The sequence below is a fragment of the Tamandua tetradactyla genome, chromosome 6 (genome assembly GCF_023851605.1).
Source record: "Tamandua tetradactyla isolate mTamTet1 chromosome 6, mTamTet1.pri, whole genome shotgun sequence".
NCBI lineage: Eukaryota > Metazoa > Chordata > Mammalia > Pilosa > Myrmecophagidae > Tamandua > Tamandua tetradactyla.
In genome coordinates, this window is record NC_135332.1 from 82641128 (window position 1) to 82658761 (window position 17634).

General features: G+C 43.1%; 1 protein-coding gene and 1 pseudogene across 3 annotated transcripts in view; both read right to left on the bottom strand.

Annotated features, from left to right (window-relative positions):
- Nucleotides 1-17634, bottom strand: part of SPATC1 (spermatogenesis and centriole associated 1) — a 55903-nt gene that overhangs the window by 33943 nt on the left and 4326 nt on the right. The window contains exon 2 of one of the 3 annotated variants that reach the window (XM_077166550.1): nucleotides 11913-12052. The exons of the other annotated variants lie outside the window; for them this stretch is intronic. The gene's annotated coding sequence lies outside the window, so the exon portion shown is untranslated. The remainder of the gene's footprint in view (nucleotides 1-11912; nucleotides 12053-17634) is intronic. 3 annotated transcript variants of the gene reach the window in all.
- Nucleotides 4145-16725, bottom strand: LOC143685685 (SAM and SH3 domain-containing protein 1-like; annotated as a pseudogene).

A 17634-nucleotide genomic window follows, 5' to 3' on the forward strand; every position in this document is an offset into this window, starting at 1 on the left:
CCATCTTTAAAAAGAAGAATGAAGTTGGAGAGCTCAAACTTTTCAATCTCAAAACTTATTACAAAGCTATAGTAACCAAACAGCATGATAGTGGCACAAGGATGGACATATAGACTGATGGAATTGAATTGAGAGTTCAGAAATAAGCACTTATATCTACAGTCAACTGATTTTTGACAAGGGTGCCATATCAATGGGGAAAGAATGATCTCTTCAACAAAGAATGCTGGGGAAACTGGATATCCATATGCAAATGAATGAATATACCATATACCAAATCAATCCAAATGGATCAAAGACCTAAATATAAGAACCAGAACTATAAAACTACTCCTGGAAGAACACACAGGACCTTATGTTAGACAATAGTTTATTATACTTTACACCAAAAGCACAAGCTATATATATAAATGGTATGTCATCAAAATTGAAAACAAAGGGCTTAATTATGAAAGTAAAGACAACCTATAGAATGGGAGAAAATATTTGGAAACCCTACATCTAATAAAAGTTTAATATCCAGAATATATTAATGATCTTAAACTCATCAGCAAAAAGGTAAAGTCAATTAAAAATGCTCTAAAGACTTGAATAGATAATTCTTCAAAGATTATGTACAAATGGCCAAAAAGTACATGAAAAAATGCCCAATCTAATTAGCCACTAAGGAAATGCAAATCAAAACCAGAATGAGATACCATTTCGTATATGCTAAAATGGTTACTATTTTTTTAAAAAAGCAGAAAGTAAGTGTTGAAGAGGATGCAGAGAAAAGGGAATGCTCATTTAATGCTGTTGGGAATGCAAAATTATGTAGCAATTCCTCAGAAAGCTAGGTTTAGAATTTCTATATGACCTGGTAATCCCATTTCTGGGTATATACCCCAAAGAACTGAGCAGTGACTCAAACATATTTGCACAGCAATGTACACAGTGCCATTATGTCAACCCATTTGCCCATCAACAGATGAATGGATAAACAAAATGTGGTACATACATATATTTTAGTTTCCTGGGCTGCTCAAGCAAAAACCATGCATGGTTTGGGTTAAACAACGGGAATTTATTTGCTTATGGTTTTGAGGCTAAGAGAAAGTCATCAAGGCAATGCTTTCTTCCCGAACACTGACAATTGGAGCTGGTGCTCCTTAATCCTGGGGTCCTCTGTCACATGGCAATGCACATGGTGGCCTCTCTTGGTCTCTCTCGGTTCTGTGGATGACCAGCTTCTGATTGCTCCCTCTGGCTTTCTCTCTCTCTCTTTGTCTGAATTTCATTCTGTTTATAAAAGACTAGTAATAGGACTAAGATCCATACTGAGGTGGCCATATGTAAACAGAAATAGCCTCCATCAGAAAGTCTTACTTACAATGGATCCACATCCCCAGGAATGGATTAAGTTTTTCTGGAATACTGCCTCGGTTTGCTAAAGCTGCCAGAATGCAATATACCAGAAATGGATTGGCCTTTTCTTTTTTTGGCATAGGTAGGCACCAGGAAAAGAACCCGAGTCTCTCGTATGGCAGGCAAGAACTCTGCCTGCTGAGCCACAGTGGTCCGCCCTGAATTGACTTTTTACAATGGGGATTTATTAATTTACAATTTACAGTTCTTAGGCCATGAAAATATCCAAATTAAGGCATTAACAGGATGATACCTGGACTCAGAAGAAAGGCTGCCAGCATCTGGGATACTCTGTCCACTGGGAAGCACATGACAGGTGTCTGCTGGTCCTTCATTACCTTCAGCTCTGGTTTCCAGTGGCTTCCTCCGTGGGTCCTCTCTTAGCTCCTTCTGGGGCTTTTCTCTGTGTTTTCTCAATTTTTTCTGTCCTTTATCCTCATAAAGGGCTCCAGTAAAAGGGTTAAGACCCATCTTGAAGGCCTGGGTCATATCTCAAATTGAAATAACCTAACCAAAAGGCCCTACCCACCACAAGTCTACACCTACAGGAATGGATTAAAAGAACGTGGCCTTTCTGGGGTGCAAAACAGCTTCAAACCAGCACAGGTACTTACAGCTCCACACCATCACAACATATAATAAATACTCAGCTGCAAAAAGTGATGGAGTTCTAATATATGCTACGACATCCATGAACCTTGAAGATATCATGCTAAGTGAAATAAGGCAGAAACAAAAGGACAAATATTTAGGATCTCACTTACATGAATATGCAAGTTCATAGAGTCAGATGCTAGAATTCAGATTACCAGGACTAGGATGGAGTAGGGAATGTGGAGTTAATACTTAATTGGTAAAGAGTTTTCTTCAGGTTGAAATCAAAGAATACTAGATAACAATGTGAAGCCATTAAGAGAAATAAAAAACATAGGTAAAGGTAACTACACAGGTAAATATAAAATCCCGTGTTGTTGTCCTTTAGTTTGTAATTGCTCCCCCTACCCCCCATGACTTACCTGCAAAAATGTAAAATGACATTTTGAATCTATGTTAGTGGGCATACAATGTGTAAGAATGCAATCTGAGCCAGTGACAACATAAAGGGGGAGGGACAGAGACATACAGGAATAGAGAGGTCATAGACTGCTACAACTAGGTTGTTACTAGCTGAACCAGGCTATCATTAGTTTAAGATGTTAAGAGTAATTATAAAGGCAATGACTAAAAAGATAAACAAAAAATAGAAAAAAAGGAAAGAAGGGAATCAAAATTGTATACTACAAAACAACTAAATACATAATAGGTAATAATGGAATAGTTGAGGAACAAAAAACATACAAGACATACAGAAAAATAGCTCAATGGAAGAAGTAATTTATTGCTTCTCATTTATTAGATGTCAATGTCAATGGATTAAACTCCCCTATTGAAAGGCAGAGAATGGTAGATTGGATGCAAAAGGATGATACATCATCATGCTGTCTACAAGAGAGCCACTTTAGGTAAAAAGACATAAGGAATTAAATGTAGAAGGGTAGAAAAGGATATTCCATGTAAACAGTAATCAAAAGAGAGCTTAAGTGGCTATATAATTGTCAGACAAAATAGACTTTAAGTAAAAAAAGATTACAAGAGACAAAGAAGGATAATGCATATTGATGAAACTTTCCATCAAGCAAGAAGATACAACAATTGTAAACATAAATGCACCTCTCAGCAGAGCCCCCAAATATATGAAGCAAAAATGACAGAATTGAAGGGAGAAATGGATAGTTGCTCAATAATAGTTGGAGACTTTAATACACCACTTTCAATATTGACAGAACATTTAAACAAAAGATCAAAAAGGAAATGGCAAAAAAAAAAAAAAAAAAGGAAATGGCACATTTGAACAATACTTTTATCCAGTTAGACCTAATGAACTTGTATAGAACACTCTACCCAGTAACGGCTGAAACCAAATTCTTTTCCAGGACACATGGGACATTTTCCAGGACAGGCCACATCTTATGGCCACAAAACAAATCTTAATAAATTTTGTAATATTAAAATCAAAGTATCTCCAGAAGCACCAGCCTCTGCAAAACATTAATTAATTCCATCCTCCTATCCCATATTATTGACAGCCCTTTCCAACATGGAAAAGCAAAAATGAACATAACCGAAATACCCCTAAAGGGTGGGAGAATGATCAAAGTTGGTGGTAGAGTTATGCAGAGAAGATAGGGTTTGACAAATGAATATGAGTGTTGAATCAATATACTAATATCTTTTAGTCTCCAGTATCTTAGAGCAGCTAGAACTAAAAACCTAAAATTGTGAAATTATAATCCATACCAAACTCTGAAATCCATCCTATAGCTAATTGCTGTAAGATAATTTGAAATTCATTGCTTTTTTGTATATGTGTTATTTTTCACAAAAAAAGAAAAAGAAGAGTATAACAGAGAAGACAGGATTTAACAAATGAGAATGACTGTTCATTATATTGATATTTCATTTGATCTGCAGTATCTCAGAGCAGGTAGAAGAAAAAATGAAAAAATATGGAACTGTAATCCATACAAATTTGAAAAGCTGTTCTATAACTACTTGTTAAAATATACTTGGAAATTTGTTGCTTTTTTTGTACATATGTTCTATTTCATAATAAAAAAGTTTTAAAATAAAAAATTAAAAAAAAATCAAAGTATCATCTTAGATCACAATAGAGTAAAGACAGAGATTAACACTGGGAGGAAACCAGAAAACATACAAATATATGGAAATTAAACAGCACTTCTATTTTATGAACATAAAACTTTTTAATAATACAGAAACAGAAATTATGACCCACAAACTAGAACAACCAGGTTTCAAACAGCATGTTCACTGTTGTGTATACCCACAGAGAAAGGGTTAGCCGTGCTGGGATGAAGGATGATTCCCACTTTTTTTCTTTTGAGTTGATTCCTGCTCAAAGACTGGAAACTGGGGGCTGGCAAAATCTTGGTGTGTTGGGACCCAGTTTTCCATGCTTTGCCATTGTCCTGGGTCTTGCTGCTTTCATAGAACCCCGAGTCTCACAGTGACCATCCACTCAGGCCCTGGCTGTCCATAAGCAGCTTCTCCTGTGATCCTGACTGGTCACTGTTACTGTCCTACTCCTGTAGCAGCTCCACCGCCATTAGGAGTCAAGCCCTGTGCTCTGGGTCCCTGATATTCAGCTCGTCCATGTCTTTCTCCTCCAGGAGCTGGAATGTGTCCACATACTCGTAGCCATTCAACAGGAACGTGGGCATCTGCTCTCTCAGGTTGCTCGGAGGGAGGAGATCCTCCACAGATCTGGGCTGGGGCAGCCTTCCCTTTCTTCTCCTCCTGGTGGGGAGCTTGGGCCGCTCATCCTCCTCATTGAGCACGTCCACATAGATGAACTTGAAGGTGCCGACCTTGTTGACCAAAGGCCCATCCAAGGGCCCATGGGTGGCTTGCTGATGAGATCAGTGACACTGATGGCATGACCTTTCTTGAGTGTGAACAAGTCTGTCGTAGGGGGTAGGCATGAAGTCCGTGCGCACCCTGGCACACCCGCAGAGGGGCCCCGGTAGGGGGGTGCTTCATCGTCCCCATCTTCTGACTTGACACTTACCCTGTTGCTGATGGAGCAATCAGTGGCGCTCACTGACCACTCACTGAGCTCTGCAGGCTCTCCACAGAGCCCTGGGCCTTGAGCTTAGGCCTGTCCAAGTGGGCAGCACCAGGCTGGGAAGAGGGAGGGGAGCCTCCAGCATGCCACTGAGGCTGGAGTCTGCTCAGAGGCCAGGCTGCTGCATTTTTTTCACATTCTCTTCCTCATTGCCTCTTTCACTGATTTCACCTTTTTTTCTAAGAGAGATGTGGGAGTAAGTGGGTGATTTGATTATTTCCCTGTACAAAAAAAATCTTCTTTACCTACTTGGGTGGAATTATTACTGCCAATGTGCACAGAACAGTTGGTCAAGTCAAATCCTCCATAGCTGGAGGTTCTCCTATGGTACAGAGACCCGAGATCCTTCTTTATCTCCCCCTTGGTTAGTGAGGTGGAGACCTTCTGCAGCTTTTCTTCTTCTGGGCAGGAGAAGAACATCCTCATCTTCTTGGGGGGCTTAATCAGGCCTTGACCATCTCCTTTGCTGAACATTCTGACCAACTTCTGCCTAGCTCCCCAGGTGTCCAGGTTGCTGGATGGCAGAGAAGGATGAGGGGGTGTGAGTAATTTCCCAGAGCCTTCTTGGGGCAGCCCTCAAAGGAGAATGGCTTCCTGTGCACCCCGGAGTAAAAGTCGGGTCATCGACCCACAGCTGGGGGGCTCTCGAATATGTGCTGCTCCCCACCTTCAGTGCTTTTCATTTCTTCCGTCCTCATGAGCTTCTTTCTGAACCGGTGATTAGAGCTGACCAGATTGTGGAGCCTCTTAGACATTCTATTTGTTGTCTTGAATTGCAGCTGGATGAGCCCTCATATGCCAGGTGGGGGCCATCAGGCCAGTCGGCAGACTCCAGGCAGGCTGCCAGCGCTGGGCTCTGTACTCCTTGGGCCTTGCAAACGCTTCAACGGTTATCATCTTGTCCTTGACCAGCTCTCTTCACAGCTGGATCTGTTCCTCATCACTCATCCTCATTTCACTCGCAACATGTGGTAGTTAGATTCAGGTGTCAACTTGGCTAGGTGAAGGTGCTTAGTTCTACTGCTGTGGACATAATGGCATGTGAACCTCATCTGTTGTTGATTACATCTGCAGTCGGCTAGGAGGCATCGGACATCCTAGGGCTGGCCTGACCCGGGCCTCGGCCTCTGCAACTGCTCCATCTTCCATGGCGCGCCCCACCTGGGGTTCTGCGAGCCAGTCCCGCAAGCACCCCTGCAGGCTCCAAGGACACTGTCTGCATGCTGTGGAAAGGCTGGCGCCTCTGGCAGGAGCCCGGTCTGCCTGGAGCTGCTGCCGCCAGATGGCCTTTCCTGCAGCAACAACCAACAGCACCCTATTAAACAACCAATGGATCAAGGGCAAAATCACAATGACGAAATTAGGAAATCTTTAGACCAAACAAAACACAGCTCATGGGATGCAGTGAAGGCAGTGCTCCTAGAAAAAACGTATAGCTCTGAATGTCTACATTAAAAAGGAAGCACAATTACAAATCCATAACCTAGCTTCACATTTGAAAATACTAAATAGGAAGAACTTAAAAGCTAGTAGAAGGAAGAAAATAGGAAAGATTAGAGCAGAGACAAATGAAATAGACAATGGAAAAACAACAGAATCAACAAAACCAAAAGTTTATTTTCTAAAAGATCAATAAAGCTGACAAACCTTCAACCAGACTTACAAAGAAAAAGAGAGAGTATACATATAATAAAATCAGGAATGAAAGTGAGATCAGTACTACCGATCTTACAGAAATAAAAAAATTATAAACAAAATCTTTATTAATTTTTAAATTTTTTTAAATATAACAAACACAAACATTCTTACTATATGATCATTCCATCTACATATATAATCAGTAATTCACAGCATCATCACATAGTTGCATATTCATCATCATGATAATTTCTTAGAACACTTGCATCAATTCAGAAAAAGAAATAAAAAGAAAACAAAAAAATTCATATATACCATACCCCTTACCCCTCCCTTTCACTGATCACTATCATTTCAATCTACTAAAGTTATTTTAACATTTGTTCCCTCTATTATTTATTTTTAATCCATATGGTTACTCGTCTGTTGAAAAGCTGAGCTGGGGGCCTATTTTTAGTAGTTAGAATTTATGAATTAATTCCACAATTGGAGCTTGGTTCGGCTCAGCCCCTGCTGCTGGTAATGCCCCTTTCCTTTCCCCTCTGGGAAGGAGCCTGTGGGGGAGGTGCACCGGCCACCGCGGCTTGGGTAACTCACGGTTCTGGGGGGCTCACAGCTGGTCCAGCTGGTCCAGACTGGGGTATGCTGTGCGTCTGATCACTGACATGGCCCCAGCAGTTGTTCCATACTGTTCCTTGCTATTTACTAGCTGCTCTGCAGGATGAACTAAATCCCACACCTTGCTAAGCCGTTATCTTGGCCACCCACTTATTGGTCAGATAAACAAAATCTTTTTTGTTTATAAAAAAGAATATGAACAAAATATGGCAACAAATTAGAAAACCTAGATGAAATGAAAAGATTCCCAGAAACATCCAAAATTGCTTAATCTGATACAAGAAGAAATAGAAAATCAGACCTAAAACAAGTAAAGAGACCTAAAACAAGTAAAGAGATTGAATCAGTGATTAAAAACCTTCCAACAAAATCCAGGATCAGATAGTTTCACTGCTGAATTCTATTAAACATTTAAGGAAGATTTAACACCAATCCTTTTCAAACTCTTCCAAAAAATGGAAGAGGGAGGATTACTTCCTAACTTATTCTATGAAGGCAGCTTTACCCTGATACCAAAGCCAAATAAATAACACAAGAAAATAGAATTCCCTGTGGTAGTCTGGAGTTTGTGTATACCCAAAGGTCATATTTTTAAATCCATTCCTGTGGGTACAGACCTGATGTAGGTGGGAATTATTTTTTAGATTATTTCTCATTTACCAATAAGTTGTAAAGGCAAATACATTTCTAATTGGAAGAGACTTTAGTCATTTAATCACACATTGATTTTTCATCACATAGCTGTGCATTTATTATCACAATCAACTTTTTGTGAAAAATAACATACATACAAAAAGCAATACATTTCAAAGCACATCATAACAATTAACTGTAGAACAGATTACAAAGTCTGCTATGAGTTATAATTCCACAATTTTTGGTTTTTACTTCTAGCTGCTCTAAGATACTGGAGACTAAAACAAATATCAATATAATGATTCAGCACTCACACTCACTTGTTAAATCCTATCTTGTCTGTATAACTCCACCATCACCTTTGATCTTTCTCCCACTCTTTTTCAGGTTGGAAGGGGCTGTTGATAATATGGGATGGGGGATGGAACTAGTTGATGCTCTGGAGAGGCTGGCCCTCTGCATTTCAGGACTTAGCTGGTCTAGGGACCCATCTAGTGGTTGAAGGTTTCTGGAAAGTTACCCTGGTACACAAAACCTTTGTAGAATTTTATATAATACCCCAGATATGATTTAGGATTGGCAGGAATGGTTTTGGTTGGGGTTTGCGATAGGTAGCAATGTCTAACTGAAGTTTGTGTAAGAGTGACCTCCAGAATAGCCTCTCGACTCTATTTGAACTCTCTCAGCCACTGATACCTTGTTTGTTACACTACTTGTCCGCTTTAGATCAGGATGGTATTGTGATCCCACAGCGCGAGGGCCAGGTTCATCCCTGGGAGTCATGTCCCACACCACCAAGGAGACTTTCACTCCTGGTCGTCATGTCCACGCAGGCGGGAGGGCAATGGTTTCACTTGCAGAGTTAGGCTTACAGAGAGAGGTCACATCTGAGCAGCAAAAGAGGTCCGTCCTCTGGAAGTAACTCTTAGGCATACTGATAGGTGGGCTAAGCTTCTCTACTACATACACAAGCTTCACAAGAACAAGCCTCAAGATCAAGGGCTTGGCCTATTGATTTGGGTGTCTCTAAGGTTGGACACAGTCTCAGGGGTTTCCCCGGTAGTAAAGTTTAATACTCTGTATTTTTATTCCCTTCTCCTCAAAGGACTTTTGCCAATACTTTTTAATTATCTGCTTAATATACTCTGGGATGTATCCAGGCATTACATTAAGCTATACAGGATTAAAGGCCCTCATTCTTATTCTGGCCTCCCTGTGTTTGGCTTGTTTAAATTAGCTATCTAGACAGGTTGAGTTAGATTATGTGCTACAGAAAAATTTAGGTTCTGGACAAAATAAACTTTTCTTCCTTTGCTCTCAAAGAGTAGATGAGGTTCTAAAATACAGACAATGTCTTCCTTACCCCTGTTTTCTGAATTACTTTAATCCCGACCTGATCAGCTTTGTTCTTATCTCTAAATACCTGGTTATTTTATTAAACACCCTCTCAAAATCCAGAAATAACAATTACCACCCTGGACTAAATGTGACTGCCATAAGAGCTTATAACCTAGGCCCCTGTTTTCTAATACGTATTTTCTAAATGAAACTGTACAATATTTGCTCAAGGTGGGACTTTTTGATTATTTAGGTTATTACAGTTGAGGCCTGCCCCAGGGTGGGTCTTAATTTCCTTACTGGAGCCCTTTATAAGAGATGAAATTAAGAGAAGCTCATAGAGAAAGGCTCTGAAGAAGCTAAGAAAGGACCCACAGAAGCTCAGAGAGGAAGCCACTGGAACCAGAAGCTGAAAGCAATGAAACCCAGGAACTAAGGACCAAGCAGATGCTGGCCATGTGCGTTTCCAACTTTTGTCCCAGATGCTGGCAGCCTGTCTTCAGAGTCCAAATATCTTCATGTCAATGCCTTGAGTTGGACATTTTTACAGGCTAAGAACTGTAAATTGTTGATTAATAAACCCCCATTGTAAAAGCCAAACCATTTCTGGTATATTGCATACCAGCAGCTTTAGCAAGCCAAAACAATCCCTGATGAATATAAATGCAAAAATTCTCACCAAAATACTAACAAACTAAACCAATGGTATATTGAATGGATTAGACACCATGATCAAGAGGGATTTAGTCCAGGAATGCAAAGATGGTTTCACCCAGGAAAATCAATCAATGTAATACCCCGCTTTTACAGAATGAAAAGAAAAAAAAAAAAAACAATGATCATACAATTAATGCTGAAAAGACATATGACAAAACTCAGCACCATTTCTTTATAAAAACACTTAGAAAACTAGGAACAGAAGGAACTTCCTTAACATGATAAACGGCATTTATGAAAAATCTACAGCTAACATCATACCTAATTGTGAATGACCGAAAGCTTTCCCTCTAAGATTAGGAAGAAGATAAAGATGCCCAGTGTCAGGTATAATATTCAAAATTTTATTGGACATTCTAGACAGAGAAATCAGGGAAGAAAAAGAAATAAAAGTCATCCAAAGCAGAAAGGAAGAAGTAACTTTCCCTATTTGCAGATGACATGATCCTTTATACAGAAAATAGCAAGGAATCCACAAGAAAGCTACTAGAGCTAATAAAGGAGTTCAGCAAGGTGTGAGAGGACAAAATCAACATGCGCTAATCAGTAGTGTTTCTATATACTACTAATGAACCAGCTAAAGACGGCAAGAACAAAAATTATATTTATAATAGCAACCAAAAGAAACAAATATCTGGGAGTAAATGTAAAGGATGAGTACATAGAAAACTACAAAACATGGTTACAAGAAATCAAAGAAGAACTAAACAAATGGAAGACCATTCTGTGTTTATGGATTGGAAGACCAAATATTGTTAAGATGTCAATTATATCCAAAGTAATACACAGATTCAACGCATCCCTATCAAAACTCCAACAGTATGTTTTCAGAATGGGAAAGTCAATCATCAATTTTTTATGGAAGGGTAGGGTCCCCAAACAGCCAAAACCATCTTGAAAATGAAAAATGACATTGGAAGACTCACATTTCCAATCTTAAACGTAATACAAAGCTACAGTACTCAAAACAGAATGGTACTGGCACAAGGACAGACATGGAGTAATGAAATAAAATTAAGAGTTCAGAAATAAATCCTCACAGCTACGACCAATTGAGTTTTTTTTCCCGGTTCAGATGATCTGGGTTTTTAAAGTAGTTTTATTGGGATATATTCATTCCCCACAGAGTCCACCCAAAATATACAATCAATGGATCACTGTATCATCACATAGCTGTGCAGTCATCACCACAATCACCACAATCTAAAATGGGGGAGGGTATACAGGTGGTTCAGTGGTAGAATGCTCACCTTTCATGAGGGAGACCCAGGTTCGATTCCTGGACCATGCACCCCGCCCCACCCGTGTGGTGGGGAGTGGTGTGGGACTTTTTGTTTTGTAACTGATTTTTTTTTTTAGGTGCATGGTCCGGGAATTGAATCCATGTCTCCCGCATAGAAGGCTATATCAATTTATTTTTGACAAGGGTGCAAAGTCCACTCAATGGGGAAAAGATAGTCTCTTCAACAAATGGTACTGGGAAAACCAGATGTCTACATGCAAAGAATGAAGATGGACCTCTACCTCATACCATACACACAAAAATCAACTCAAAATGGATCAAAGACCTAAATATAAGAACAAAAATTATGAAACTCCTAGAAGAAAACACCGGGAAGTATCTTTAGGATCCTGTGTTAGGCAATGGTTTCTTAGACTTTATACCAAAAGCATGAGCAATAAAAGAAAAAATAGATTAATGGAAGTCAGCAAAATTTAAAATCCTTTGGGCACCAAGGGATTTTATCATGAAAATAAAACCACAATCTACACATCAGAAGAAAATATTTGGAAACCACATGTTTAGTTTCTTTGGCTGCTTAAGTAAATACCATGCACTTGGTTGGCTTTAAACAACGGGAATTTATTTGCTTACGGTTTGAGGCTAGAAAAGGCCAAATCAAGGTGTCATCTAATCAATGCTTTCTTCCTGAAGACTGGTGTTCTAGAACTGGCTGCTGGCGACACTCGGTCTTTGGCTCCTCTGTCACATGGTATTTCAGTTTGTTAAAGCTGCTGGAATGCAATATGCCAGAAATGGATTGACTTTTATAAAAGGGATTTATTAGATTACAACTTTACAGTTCTAAGGCAATGAAATTGTCCAAATGAAGGCATCAACAAGAGGATACTTTCATTCAAGGTAGGTCAATTATGTCCTGGGTTTCTCTGTCACATGGGAAGGCAAATGGTGGCATCTGCTGTTCTTCTCTCCCAGCTTCTGGTTTCAAACAGCTCTTTCAGCTTCTGGCATCTCTCAGGGTGCCCTCCTCTATCTCCAAATGTTTGTGCCTGAGCTTTCTCCAAAATGTTTTCTTCTTAAAGGACTCCAGTAAGCTGATTAAGACCCACCTTGAATGGGTGGGGTGACACATTTCCATGGAAACAACCTAATTAAAAGCTCCCACCCAACAACAGGTCTGCCCCCACAAGACTGGATTAAAGGAATATAGGCTTTTCTAGGATACGTAACAGTTTCAAACCAGCACACATGACAACACAACTGGCCACCTCTCCTGTCTCTCCCCTCTCTTCCAGTTTCTGTTGAACCTCAGCTTTTTGCCTCCCTGACTTTCTCTCTCTCTCTCTGTCTGAGTTTCATTCTCTTATAAAGGACTCCATGAGTAGGAATAAGTCCCATCCTGGTCCACACTTTAAGCAGCTTCATCAAGAGTTCCTATTTACAATAGGTTCACACCTACAGGAATGGATTAAGTTTAAGAATTTGTTTTTCTGTGACATATACAGCTTGAAATCACCACACCACACACGCAATAAGGGTTTAACATCCAGAATATATAAAGAAATCCTACAACTCAATAATAAAAAGGCTAACAACCCAATTAAAAAAAAAACCAGGCTAGAGGCTTGAACAGACATTTCTCCAAAGGAGATATACTAAAAACCAAAAAACACATGAAAAAATGTTCAATATCATTAACCATTAGGGAACTGCAAATCAAAACCACAATGGTATATCATACCACACCTACTAACATGGCAATGATTTAAAAAACTGAAAATAAGAGTTGGCAAGGATGAGGAGAAATAGGAAGCTTCATACATTGTTGGTGGATATAAAGCGGTGCTGCCACTGTGGAAAACAGGATGGTGGTTTCTCAAAAATTTAAATAAGAATTACTATATGACCTGGTAATTCAACTCCTAGATACATATCCCAAAGGAACTGAAAACAGGAATCCAGACATTTTTGTACATCAGTGTTCACTGCAGCATTAGCCACAACAGCCAAAGGTGGAAGCAACCCAAGTGTCCATTAACAGCTGAATGGATAAGCTAAATGCGGTGAAACGATGGAAACTATTCCACAGTAAAAGGAATCAAATTCTGGTACATGGGACAACATGGATGAAACTTGAAGACATCATGTTGAGAGGAATAAGCCAGACACAAAAGGACAAATATTGTTTGAAGTCACTGATATAAGTATAATAAGAAATTTCATTGAGTCAGAAAAATATAGATTACGAGGGGCCAGGGTGGGGGTAAGGAATGGGGAGTCAATGCTTAAATTGTACTGAGTTTTTATTTAGGGTGATGGAAAAGTTCTGGTAATGAAGGTGGTGATGGTAGCACAACATTGTGAATGTAATTAACACAACCAAATTACGTATTTGCATGTGCTTTAAAGGGGGAACTTTAAGTTTTATATATGCTACTAGGGGAAAAAAAACCCCACAGGACTGTACAAAACAAATAGTGAACCCTTATGTAAACCATATGCTACACATAATAGTACAATTTTAAAAAGTTCTTTCATCAGTTGCAATAAAGGCACCACACTAAGGCAAGGTGTTACTAATAGAGGGCATATGGGGACTGTGCCTTTTAGACATGATTTTTCTGTAAACCTACAATTTCTGTAATATAAACAAATAAAAGCCAAAGTCCTAAATTTATAAATGCAGTTAACAATTTCTTACACTGTTTAATGGAACTTCTGATTTCTCCCCAAAACTTGCTGCTCCCAGATCCCCGACTCCCCATCACAGGGGAAGCTTCGTGTTTCTCCGTGCCTTGGCCAAAACTCTGGGATCGGCCTCGACCCCTGCCCCACTCACCCACGTGCAATGGATCTCACCGCCCCTCCCGGGACCCTGCTGGACTCTCCCGGGCCTCGGGTCGCCCCTCCGCCCCTCAGGCACTCCGCTGGGGCGACACGCTATAGGGGTCCTGCGAGGGCCAGATGAACCCACCCACGTCCAACGGCGAGCCTGAGGCGCCGCGACCGGCCGCCGCATGGCGCACCCGAAGCTAGCCACGGGCGCAAGACCTTCCTCCGGGTTCCCATCCAGGACGTGGGCGGGGCCAACGCGTGGGGGCGGGGCCAACGCGTGGGGGCGGGGCCAAGGCATGGGGCGGGATCAGGCTGGGGGCGGAGTCGGGCCAGGGGTAGGGTCAGAGTTTGGGCAGGAGGTTGAGGCCCTCAGGTTGAGGACAGAGAGAAGGGCCCAGCAGATGAAGTGAGACCTGTGAGTGAATGCGCTGTTGGGAAATTCCTGAGGCGGAACGTGTCCTGAGGGGGAGACATACCTTGAGGGTAGGACGTGTCCTGAGAGGTGATGGGTTCTGAGGGGTCAACAGATCCTGAGGGGGATGGGCCCTGAAGGGGGATGAGTCCTGAGGGGGGGATGGGTCCTGAGGGGTGACGGGTCCTGAGGGGGGATGGGTCCTGAGGAGGGATAGGTCCTGAGGGGGGGATGGGTCCTGAGGAGGGAATGGGTCCTGAGTGGGGATGGGTCCTGAAGTGGGAATAGGTCCTGAGGGGGGACGGGTCCTGAGGGGGGGATGGGTCCTGAGGGGGGGACGAGTCCTGAGGGGGATGTTTTGTGAGGGGGGATGGATCCTGAAGGGGGATGGGTCCTGAGGGGGGGACGAGTCCTGAGGGGGATGTGTCCTGAGGGGGACAGGTCCTGAGGGGGCTGAGCCCTGAGGGGGGCTGGGTGCTGAGGGAGGTGGGTCCTGAGCAGTGAAGGGTCCTGTGGGGCTCAGGTCCTGCCCTACCTGAAGAGAGGTATAGCTGAGCGGTGGGTAGACAGGGTGGGGAGGTAGGGGCAAGGAGGGTAGTTAAAACCTCTCCTGAGAAAGGAAGGCCGCCTCCTGTCCTGGACACCCACATGCCTGCAATCCACAGAGGACCGTGCTCAGGCAGGAAGGGGAGGGGAGAGTGAGCAGTGGGGCCAAGGCCTTTCAGCTGTCCCATCCTGTCTGCCTGTCATGTCCTGACTGCCTGTCCTATCCTGTCTGCCTGTCATGTCCTGACTGCCTGTTCCATCCTGTCTGCCTGTCATGTCCTGACCGCCTGTCCTATCCTGTCGGCCTGTCATGTCCTGACCGCCTGTCCTATCCTGTCTGCCTGTCCCATCCTGTCTGCCTGCCGTGTCCTGACCACCTGTCCCATCCTGTCTGCCTGCCATGTCCTGACCGCCTATCCCATCCTATCCGCCTGTCCCATCCTGTCTGCCTGCCATGTCCTGACCACCTGTCCCATCCTGTCTGCCTGCCTGTCCTGACCACCTGTCCCAACTTGTCTGCCTGCCATGTCCTGACCGCCTGTCCTATCCTGTCTGCCTGTCATGTACTGACCACCTGTCCCATCCTGTCTGCCTGTCATGTCCTGACCACCTGTCCCATCCTGTCTTCCTGTCATGTCCCGACTGCCTGTCCCATCCTGTCCACCTGTCATGACCTGACCGCCTGTCCCATCCTGACTACCTGTCATGCCCTCATTGTCTGTCCCGTCCTCACCGCCTGTCCTGTTCTGACTGACTGTCCTGTCCTGACTACCTGTTCTGTTCTGACTGGCTGTCCTCTCTTGATCATGTCTGCATGGAGGAGCCAGGTCTGATCCAGTGGGGGCAGGAGGCAGTCTTGGTAAAGTCACTGTTTTAGAGCCTTGGTCATCACTGGGTTTGGCCCTCCTTTCCTGGCTCCTTGGCTACTCCTACAACCCTGCCGTTCCATCCATCTCCCCCATCTTCTTCAGAGAGCTTTCTGACAGGACTCAGAGTAATTTCTGGCCTTTCAAGAGCGGGAGGCCTTGGAGTCCTCATCATGCCCTGCCTCCACCTGCCACGAACATGGGGCTAAAGACTGAAGCTCTTGGGTCCCGTTTTGTCCCTCGGAAGTGAACTTGGCCAGCATCTACTGATTTCTTGCTACTCAGGTCACCCACTGTGCTGCAATAGTTGGCCCTTCTGGCTTCTTTTTCCTGCTGTTGAAGCCTCTCCAGATTGCTAGTGCCCTGGGCTTTCTGTCCTCCCCCTCTGACACCCTCTGGGCCGTGCTTCCCTTTCAGCCAGTGCAATCTACCATGCAGCAATACTCTTGCTGAGTCATCCTCAGTGCCTCTCCCAGGCACTGGCCGCTGCTGGGGAGAGGGTGGGGGCGCTGTCTCCTCTTATATTTCTAATCCATTGGCACTAATGCCATCAGAGCTGCTGCGTGGCCAGGCAGCCTTCCCCCTCCCCTCTTCTTTTACTTTCAGTCCCTTTTAGACCTTCCCCATCCCACCCCCACTCCACCCCTACTCTCAGAGAATCACATCTTTACAGAGAACACTGAAGCCACAGGTCTGCAGTTTCCTCAGCTCCCACCCCTTTTCCCCAGCCCTACTTGCCTGCCAGCGCTTGCTTCCCTTCCTCCTTCTGCAGGACAGTGGAAGACATGTTCTTCCTGCTGTCAAGGCCAGTCCACCCTGCTCCCTGCCCAGACCGTGGCTCTATCAAGTGCACCTTTCTCTTTGATATTTTCACACTGTCTCTCCTGGCTCTTTCCCCTCCATAGCTAAACAGATTCAGGTCTCTGCATCTAGGAAAGAAACTCTTGACTCGTTGCCTCTCTCCAGCTATCACCCTCGCTCCCCACCACTTCCTGAAAGCCAGAGGTCTTGACCTGAGTGTGGGCATATTCTATGTCCATTTTCTCACCCACTCTTCCCCTCATTCCATATGCCTTTCGCATTTACCCTGGTGTTGAAATTGCACTGACCGAGGTCATTACTGCCTCCAAGTTATTAAAGGCTGTGACCTAGTTTTAGGGGAACTTTTCTTGCTTGACCTTTGACATTTACCCTGCTGACACCCCATCCCCTGTGAAGGTGATGTTTGCCTGCCTGGGTGCTCCTGGACTGACTCCTCCTCCAGCCCTCTTCACTCAGGACCTCACTCAGCCTCCTTCCTTCCCAGTGGATACTCTCTTCCTGGATGGTCTTACTCCCTCCCACAGCTTCAGTGATCGACAACTCTCTGATCTTTCCTCTCTAGCCTTGAGCTCACCAGTCCTTCCTGCACACTCCATGCAGATGTCATGTCTATATGTTAAAGCCAGTTTGTCCAAACTACAACTCATGCTCTTCCTCCAAAACTGTACTTCCTTCTCCCAGGCTGACCCCTAACATTTGCAGGGCCCTGGTAAGGGCACAAATGGAGGGCCACATACCCTATGTGGAAATACTTCAAAGTCATCAGTCAATTAATAGACTGTTAAATTACAGTCTCTCTTTCTAATCACACAATAGAGCCTTAGTAACAACTTGAAAGGTCACATTTGAATTTAGTTCTCGGACGCTGTGGTGT